The sequence below is a fragment of the Phoenix dactylifera genome, chromosome 6 (genome assembly GCF_009389715.1).
Source record: "Phoenix dactylifera cultivar Barhee BC4 chromosome 6, palm_55x_up_171113_PBpolish2nd_filt_p, whole genome shotgun sequence".
NCBI lineage: Eukaryota > Viridiplantae > Streptophyta > Magnoliopsida > Arecales > Arecaceae > Phoenix > Phoenix dactylifera.
Window position 1 is genome coordinate 15365605 of NC_052397.1, and position 10461 is coordinate 15376065.

Genomic DNA, 10461 nt, shown 5'->3' on the forward strand with positions numbered 1-10461 from the left:
AAAGGCTAACAAATCTAAAGATCATATCAGTGAAGAAAAGAATCAGGATATTCTAATCATGAAACTTTACAAATATTCCGAAACAATATATTCCTCAATTTATTTTTAACTTTTTCTTGGATTATCTATGTCTAACCATATAGCTAACCCAGTCGAATTTCATTCCCTATCTGCACACAGATTTCTAATTAATACAAGACCAATCCAAAGAACTAAAGTCGATAAATACTTATTCCTCATATGGATGATTACTTGTCCAGGACGTAGGCTTGGGAGGTCCTGAGCATTGGCTTGCCTTTTTGATCCCTAGCCAGGGCCATAATAGAGCCTTTTTATTATAACTTTTTCATACACTATCCTTAATTCATCAGAAAGTAGCCTCTTTTATCCATCACAATTTGATGCCAGTTATTATTACAGGCCTATTTTTCACACCATATATACACCAACTGTTAAACATCATACCAACGAATTTGAGACTTCCTCAACTAGCCAACTCAACCACCGTTTTGTGCATGTTTTTTAATACAATTCCTTGGCAAACTTGGATCCATATGAGTATGCTGCTCTTAAGTTGCTAGGATGCCAAACTACCTATTGAACTTCTTTTGTGACCCAAGCACCTCACAATAACATTCCTAGAACTAGAATGAGATGCATAAGACTAGAGACTGAAAACAAAATAATGTCAGAATTATTTAATCTAAGGACATGCAGTGATAACTAGGAAACAAGTTTTGTAGGGAACCAAATTAACCATAGTACTTCCACTTCAAAAATTTTAAGAGCCAGCCTCGATCATAAGGCACCCCAACCAATTTGAAATTTTGCTCCCACTTAATCATGCTGTACTGCTTTCATTCTCGTCACCAATCGAGCATCTTGTATTGCCATCGTTTTGCTTTGAGCCTTTGATGTGAAGCAAAGCAACCAAGCAGGTTGAATATGATGTCAAGTTACATGTTGTTCTTATGCTTCTTCTTTCTTGATGCTTTCAATGTTCTAATTCTCCTGTTTACTTTGCTGTCTCACTTGCACCCACTTCTGTTTCATGCTTGTGGGTTTAGATCCTATACCGAGTACCGAATAAGCCGTAGTCAATGAGCTTTTCTGTGAAAGATATCTGTGAAGATGTCTTTGTAATTAGATGTTTCAAGGTGCTTAAAAGCTTCAATCTCCCCATAAATCTTCAACTCCATTTTGGTGGAAACATAATGATTAGGGAACCTAGAAGTTTATATTGCAGAAACTTTGCTCTGGGATTTGATGGTGAGTTGAAGTATGGCCTGATGAGTTGAGAGTTTAAGTGCAGATCGTCGTAGAAAGGGAGACTTGCGTGCAATAAGTTACAGGTATAGAATTGGAATCTTTATGGTGAGGGATTTAAGAGCTTTGGGGAAGAGAAAGAGCGTTTTAGCTTGAAAAGTATTATTTACTACATAGGGAGAAAAGAGAGGATGTTATTCTCTAAAGAGCTAAAATAAGTTTCAGACTGCACTTTGGAAGGATATTTATGTGAGGGTGGAAGTTTCTGTTGAAAGCTGTGTACTTTAGTTGGGAAAGGGGATGAAATCAGAGTTAGGACCTTGAGAAGGGAGATACTGCTTCCCTTGTTGGCTCTCAAGAGGGGTGGCTCAGGTAGACATGGCCCGGCACGGCCCGCTTAGCCTAAAAGTTCAGCCTGGCCCGGCCCTAGGCCCGTGGGGTGGCGGGCCGTGCCGGGCCCTGGCACGAGACGGGCCGTGCCTGGCACGAGACGGGCCCGTATGGCAAAAAAAAAAGATGTAGAGGTAGAGGTGGGCATTGGGCCGGGCCGCTCATGGCCCGACACTGCCCGACACGAAGCGGGCCGTGCCGGGCTCGGCCCGCAGGCCAGGAATTCTAAACCCAGCCCGGCCCCCTTTTATGGGCCGTGCCAGGCACGGAGGGCCATGGGCGGCCCGGCCCAATGCCCACCTCTAGGCTCAGGTGACATTTTATGGCTATGAGTATTAAAAAATCAGGATGGCATGTAGCATGCAATAAAATCTCTGAACATGTAATCATTTTGGAGGTACAGACTCACATAGGAACTTGTATGGCTGAACTTCAGAAATTTAAGATGGCATTGTTGATATGGAATCAGGAGATTCAAAAACCTTCTCAATCATCTTCATTGCACTTATCTTACAGTGATGAGAATCTAAGAGTTTAGGTGGTGGTTCATAAGAAAAGTTTTGTTTCCTAGAGTTAGTTCAAACACATGGAGTGGTTACACTGTAATAACCCAGAATCTCACCCAAAGTGGCTAGTCATAAGGTATTATTTGTGTTACTTGATCATGTATAACTACCCAAGATCTACCCAGTAAATAACCGATGTGGGACTAAACACACGTCCGCACGGATTCTCACATACTCCCCCCATTCAAGCTCTAATGTCCTCATCAGGCTAAGTATTCAAATCTATTCAAATCTAATCACAAATACTACGATCGGCTCGCGGTCAGCCTCAATGGATCTGCACTGCAGTGTCCTCTAGTCCATATAGATTAAGGAATTGGTTCGCTCTGATACCATTTGTAACAACCTAGGATCTTACCCAAAATGGCTAACTAGAAGGTATTTTTTGGATTCTTTAGTCCTGTATAAGTATCCAAGATATTCTCGGTGAATAACCGATGTGGGATTAAATATATGCTCGCACGGGTCCTCATATACCCTGCAATCATTTAGGCACCATAAGACGGATTCTTTAATATGTTTCCTGCCTCATATACCCTGCAATCATTTAGGCACCATAAGACGGATTCTTTAATATGTTTCCTGCCACAATGTTCTGGGAACTTTTGATGTGATTATTTGAAAAATGCAATGCAAAGAATACTTATAGGCCCTTAGTGTTAGGGAGAGGAGGAATCAGATATCCTTTTCGTACTCATAGTAGTCTTGGCAGGATGAAACGTGGGCTTAAAATCAATATGCAGAGAAGTTTGGGTATTTTGAAGGAACAATTGAATAAATTAATACATATATCCTCCTTAGGATCCAGAAACAATACTTCAATTAGAGTACTTTGTAAATTTATTGCAGGTTCTTTGTTTATGGTTTCATGAAAGCTTAACTTCAATTGATGTCTGCTTGAAACTATGAGGCCTTATAAAATTAGAGAGATTAATCATAATGTATGTGGAAATATTCACTTCTCTTTAAACTATTAAGAGAAGTGAATATTTCCACATACATTATGATTAATCTCTCTAATTTTATAAGGCCGGAAAGTTCCCCATGTTTCCGCCTTGTTCCTCTGCTTTTCTCTATCGCTCTCTGTGTGGCGGCCATCACCGCTACCGACCGCCCGCTGTGGTTGATTTTCTCGCCGGAGTCCGGACTTCCAGCCAGTGCCCGCTGCCGTCATCGCTGGCCTTCCTCCACCCGATTTAAATGCAAAGGTCGTCCCCTATTTTTCTCTCTTCCTCTCTATCTCCACACGGCTCAATGGACCCGGCGAAGGGTCTTAGGCTGATGGTTAGAAATCCAGCAAATAATTTTATACCGTAGTCTCTAAACCGAGTTAAAAGTCTAACTTTTTATTTATTTTAATTTTAAATTTAGAAAGAATAAAAATCTATAAGTAATTTAAATATTAAAACTTTAAAATTAGAGAATTAGTAATGATTTATTTATTTCTTATGCTGATGGTTAATATAGATAAGTTGGATCTGTATTGATTTTAAATTATTTGGACATATTAGGTATGGGCCGGTAAACACCGTATCTAGTTTGCCTAGATCATTCAGCAAATGAAAACTTTATGAATAACTGAAGATTCTTAAATTAATTGGATGATACCACATTACTTTGGGGAGATTACGAGCCTGGAACTAGAGGGATGGAAATATCATGAGTCTTCCGGCCTATAGTTAAGGATAATTAGACTATTACGTGTGACCAAAGTCACCAGCTCCTAATAATTGCATACATCATGCCTTGTCCCAAAAGTGCTATGGATTACTACCGGCCGATTTCGTCCTTCCATATTATAGAAACAATTCCCAGTAAAAGCAAACTCTCTTTAATATAATACAATCAGTACTCAGTATGCACGCTATTGCCAGTTGAGAGTGGAGCCTTAGACTTTACTAAAATTCCCCAATCTTAAATGAAAAAAATAGATATTTTAATAGATCATTAAGGGAAGATGGTCGAAGGGTGTAAGCATAGGCTTTGGAGCTACTTCCCATCAAGAGACGGCAATTGGATGAAAAGCAACGAGCGAAGACTTTCGGCTCTTCGGTTGGGCCTTCCTTTCTGAACTTTGAAATACATTTTTTTGAAGGTACTCACATAACATAGGCTTTTCACCTTTGCTTGCTCATTTGTACCACTTAACTTGGGCTGGGGATTGGCTAATCATTGACCCACGCTTATCTCTGAGTCAACTTGCAAACAACAACGTAGGAGGCTTTCTCAAACCTCCTCTGTTTTCCTTCAAAGCGGAGGGTCACAAGGGGACGTCCCAAGCTCTTGAAAGATATGAACAGCAGACCTCCGCTATGGTGGAAGAAAAAGTAGACATCAACAGCGGAGCTGGAAGTGAGCCTAGAATTGTTCAAAGAAGCGCGTCATTCACACCAGTAGAACAAGAAAGAATGAATTTATAAAAACATAGGTGCTTCAACTGCAGTATAGGTAGAAGGAGCTAGTACAAAAAAAACCTTCGGTATAAGGTTTGAAATGGTGAGTTGAGGATCTGCTTTTGAAGGGATCCAATGGAAAAAGGAGGCTATAATTCATGGGAAACCTCCTTAGGCTAGATGGATAGTTCTCTAATTTGACTGCAAGCTAGTAGAAGCATCATGTGAACTTTTCAGTTGGAAAGTGTAGGGTAGCATTGAAAGCAAAGGTCTTGCCATCTGAACTATGGAGTCTCAACAACTAGTCACCTACCCATGCTACAAAACCTAAAATCTCAGCAAGTTCATTGGATTTATAAAATGCTACACACGCGAGGGATGCAATGATGCTGCTACTTTTACTCCCATGTATGCTTTTTTCACAAAAAAAAAATGGAGAGCAGACGAGCAACTTTTAGACTTTGTCATGAGAACATGTGATGAGCATTTAAGGATGTTCTAATCGTTAATTGATTGTTTATATCTAGACTAACCTCATGATGAGGAGCTGCAGTAGTGGGCTTCTTGGTAGCAGTTTGATGAAGGTGTTGATCATCGGGCGATCAAATGCCATGTCCTTGGAAAGTCCATGGTCTCAAATTAATGGTAGCTTAATTAGTCCAACCAAGGAGGAAGGGAATGCTCATCTTTCTTTGGGAGAATTCGCTTGATGAATCCTGCTACATTCAAATTTCACAACTGAGTGTCAAGTCTTGACCCAGCTTTTCAGATGAGGCCTATTTCCTAGCTAGGAGTTGGCAAAGATTCATGTTTTTTATTTGATACTTGTCCTAATTAGTCTAACCACAAAAGAAAGGGATGCTGATCTTGACTTCAATTTGCCTAGATTCCATAGGAATGTTAGTTGCCTTGACTGACCTTCAGATGAAGAACTTCATATCTGTATATCTGTCCTCATAATAATTTTAGGATTCACAAGAGGCCACATACATCTGAATTATGAAGTAAATTACCATTGTTATAGGGCAAGATAGTGGTCCTACTAATAAATGGCCAAAAAAGCCAGGAGTCCTTCAAATACCAAACCAAGAAAGAGAATGCTCTAGCAGCTAGTCAATATCCTACTTGACAGAACAAATATTCTGATTGCTCCTAATTTGTCTCACATTAGATGTCCATGGTGACTGATCAAAGGTTTCTGTCAAATTAATTAAGAATATCTTCCAATTTTAATGGAGCCAAACGGATGCTATAGTTTATGAAAGGCTTGTTACAGGAATTCAGAAGGTGGACAAATATAGTAAGTCCTCAGCCAATAGCTATCCAATCTACAAGACAACGAAAAGCAACAGTAAAAGATAGGTTAATGGGGACATAGTGGGGAGCTCAGCATTGATAGGTTAATGGGGACTTAGGGGGGATCTCGGCGGCATGGTAGGTGGGAGGGCAAATAAGAAGTTGACATGGAAAGAAAGCACGAAGGCATGGGGACTGTGGTGGCTAAGCACCTTTTCCCTAGCAGTATCTCTTGATCAAGATTAGTTATGTAGAAGCCCGAATCATTAGAGCTATCCAAGTCTTGTGACACTATACTATGAGATTGGAACTATAACAGCACTGTGAATTTAAATCATGAAGTAGCCTAAAATGGGTTTAGTTCCTTCAGACTCAAAACAAAACATAGTGATGCTTAATGCTGAATTTGGGGCTTGTTTGTCTATAGCTTTTAGATTTGTAGAACTACCAGGTTCAACCACATCTGTTTTGTCGAATTATTGCGAGTCCCCGAGCTTTTATTGCTCGTCAATGAAATCCAATAAAAAGAACTTCCGTAGGAATGAGGCAACTCAACTAGAATTCTTAGGGGTAGATCATTTAAAAATAAACTCCACATGTAACTTTATGTACACTGCATCAGTTAACTTATGTTTTTTTTTCCATAGAGATTAACAATATGTATGCATGACATTGCTTGCGATGATAGTTAATCTAAATCTGAAAGAGGAAGAGGATGATGCTGCAAAGCATGATTATGATCTGCCGATAAAACACATGGAAGTACGATCCTTAGGAAAGTTTTGGCGGTGAAGAACAATACATCGACATATTTCTAAATGTTTCTTGTTAATTGGTAATAGATACTTAATTCATGAACAGTGGAACCAAGTTTGTTAAACAATCTCAGAGATTCTATTAATTACAATAAGATACATTACAACTAAAAATTATAATAGTTGTAGTAGTTCGCCAATATATGATTGCATGCATCGAGACGAAGGCTCTAATATTTGAATGAGGACATGTGATTATATACAATATGCTGTTAGTTTATGGTATGGTTGTGGGAGATGCAATTCTGAAAAATGATTGAGAAAATAGCGGTTCCTCCATGACTTCATTGTCTTCAATAACTCCACCTTTAGATGGTAGTTCCCAACGACCTTCTCCCTTTCCCATGTGAAATATATAATTTCTTGTGTTCTTTTGTCCTAACCTCTTCATTCAACATGGTAGTTGAAGTAGGCAATGTGTTTGCTAGTTATAAAAGTTTCTTGGCTACCATCTTTTATGGTTGGACTTTTCTTTTCTCTCACCAGTAAAGCAAAAAAAAAGCTGGCTTAATGTAGAGGATGTGCACCTCCTTTAGAGTTCCTTCTTGGTATGATGAGCTATTGGAAAATTAAAAGCAACTTGTCCCTTGATGGTTGCCTCTCTAGGTAGGAAACTATGACTAAGAAGTTGTCCCTTTAGGTGCTCGTCCACATCCCATGAAGCTGTTTTCAAACTTGTTTGATTGTTTTAGCTTTTTTGCATCTGATCTACTATTGCTATAGACTAACTTCTTTAGTTTCAAAACTAGATCTAGTACTATTGTTATTTATTTCATACTGAGGTTGAAGCAGAATGCCCTCTTCTCCCGGCTAAGTTGAAGCAGAATGCCCTCTTCTCCCGGCTACAAATAAACCAGGTTGCTCATAAATGGAGTCTTCTTTGGTCACCGAGTGAGCTTGTTCGGTTCAAAAAAATCATGCAACCTCAAGCCACTTCAGAAAATTTGGCTTGTAAACTCTGAATCCAATAATAACCAGCTTGCAAGAATAGATATAAACCCATGCATAAGATGCAGCAGAGCCAAAGTGACGCAAGAATACCATCCTGATATGACCTATCCTTCTCAGATGTATCTGAACATAACTAAATACTGATGTCATTAGATTCCAACCCCTTCTATATGTTTACAGAGAAGCTAATAGAGAAGCTGATTGGATGACATTTTAGATGGCTAATTATGCTTGCACTACGTTGTCAGTTCTTCGACAAATCTTCCTATTTCAATGTTAAATATTTTGTTTGCTAACTCCCACGAATATGTTTATTCTTGTATGGTTTAATTTATCCAATTTACCATAAAAAGTAACGAAATGCTAAGGTAGCAAAGTAACAAACAAATCTCTTGCCAAAAATATTACAGGCCCGGTGTGTTCCACTTGACCATTAGGTACTATTTATTGGTGATAGATCTTGCAGAAAAGTTACACATGATCTATGGGGTCTTTTGTGTGAGATTTCCATATTATTGTGGCAGTGCTCTTAACAACGTCTTAGTGGTTCGGCGACTTCGGAACAAAAATTATCAGGATGGAACTTCTAGTACTACCAGAGTCTGTCAGTCCCAAACCTTAAAAAAAGAGAAAGAATTTATGCACGTAAAGCGAGGTCGTCCGCCCACATTCTTTCTATTTTCTTGTCAGGTCTATCTTCGTCCGTCCTTTACCTCATCAAGCCATTTCTCCCATATGCGAGGCCTTCCTTCTCCTCCCTAAGTCTCTTTCTCCTTCTCCAAACCCCTCTCTTAATTTTAGAATCAAAAAAATTTATACTATATATCAGAAAGCCGATGAGTGTGTAACATTCGGTCATGTACTGTTTACTGGCAAACACCATATTCTGAAAATTGTGTATCAATTTATCTTGAGGTGTGTACTAAAATAATGGATGACTATTCTGCTAGGTGTGTATCACTTGGCTATATGGTGTATACTGGTGAATACCATGTTTTGGAAACTGTATATTGATTTATTTGAAAATGTATATTAGAATGCTGGATGACTATTTTGCTAAATATGTATTACCTTGGCTATATCCTATGCAATGATGAATACCATATTCTGGAAACTATATATCAATTTACTGTGTATTGGATCATTACTTGGTATGTATCAAAAAAACTTACAGTATGCATATGAAAACCAATGAGTATATATGATCTGGCTATGTATTGTGTACTGGTGAATATAGGACTGAAAGCAGGTCGGATTATATCCGACTATATTTATTTCTGCATTTGATTTGGATTGGATTTGGATACTGTTTTTTTGGTCCGATGGGATCCGGATATGGATTCAAATAGTCAGTTCAAAATCTTACAGATACAGATACACATGATATTTTTAGATTCAGATCCGAATTCGGATATTCATTAAGTTAAATCAAAGAACCAATTAAGTGATTAACTAAACCTAAACTAAAAAAAAAATCTAGATATCAGATGACCATCACTTAAGATAGTAACCCAAATACGGAATATCTTATTTGAATAAAATCTTTCGAATCACCCCATATGCCTGAAAGGCTCAAACCTCTTGTTCATTTATTTCGTCCCTCTTTCCTCTTCATTGTCTTCAAGCAACTAGGATTTCGAAAGTCCTATCTATTTTTTAATTCTCGCCCGCAATTGCAACTAGCTATAGCCGTAAGATGCCTTGGAGGCACCATAAATGTCGTCTACTTCGGTGATAAGCAATTTTGAGTGGTATATCTTTTATAAAATTGTTAGTTATTATTATTAATAAATACTTATTAAAATTATATTTTTCTAATTGAATCTTTTTTAATGATCATATTTTTATTGTTAGTTTTCATTATTGAATTTTGCTTAAATTTGATTAATATCCAAAAAAGTATCCGGTTTATATTCTTATTTGGATAAGAAAATATGGATATGTTTAATATCCGATTCGTATCCGTATTCATTTATAACAAATATGGATATACTTAACATTTAATTCATATTCATATTCGTTTAAAACAATTATGGTATTTGTATTTATTGAATAATATGGATACAAATATGGATATATCAATATCTGATTCATATCCGATCCGTTTTCAACTCTAGATGAAAATGTTAGATGACTATTTTGATAGATATGTATCAGTTGAGTATATAGTTCATACTAATAAATATTATATAACGTATATTAATGGACACCCTATTCTAAACACCTTCATAAAAAAGAAGATTCGCAGACTGGGGAAAAAAAAAAAAAAAAAAGCCTCATAAAGAAGAATAGGGAATGCGGACAAAAGGCCTCTTTAATGTGTGCAATTTTTTCCTTTTTTATGTTTTTAAATTATAAGGTTGATGGACTTTGTCAGTAAAAAAAATTTCTTCTAGATTAGACTTTTGAGTCTTCTCTTTAAACTGGATGCCGTAGAAAATATGATAAGATAGAAGCCAGCCTCGTATCGATATTCTCGTGCACGCAAGAGGTAATTTTTGTTCGCATCTTGATGTGCCGGTAGTTCCCGGGACAAGGCTAAATTCCAGCTTTGGTTTGTGCGCATATACATTTCGTATGCTATGATCGGTATGCCGTTTATATCTCCCACACGACAAAATCCACGGTGAAACATTATCTCGCATATAAATATCTATGCGCACGACCGCACATAGCATGCCCGTTCGAGCGAGAAAAACGTGGCGGTGGTAATTTTGAGGTTAAAACTTCCACAGGCATTTGCCTTCCGTAAACCGTATAAATAAGTCTCCGTTGAAACCCCAT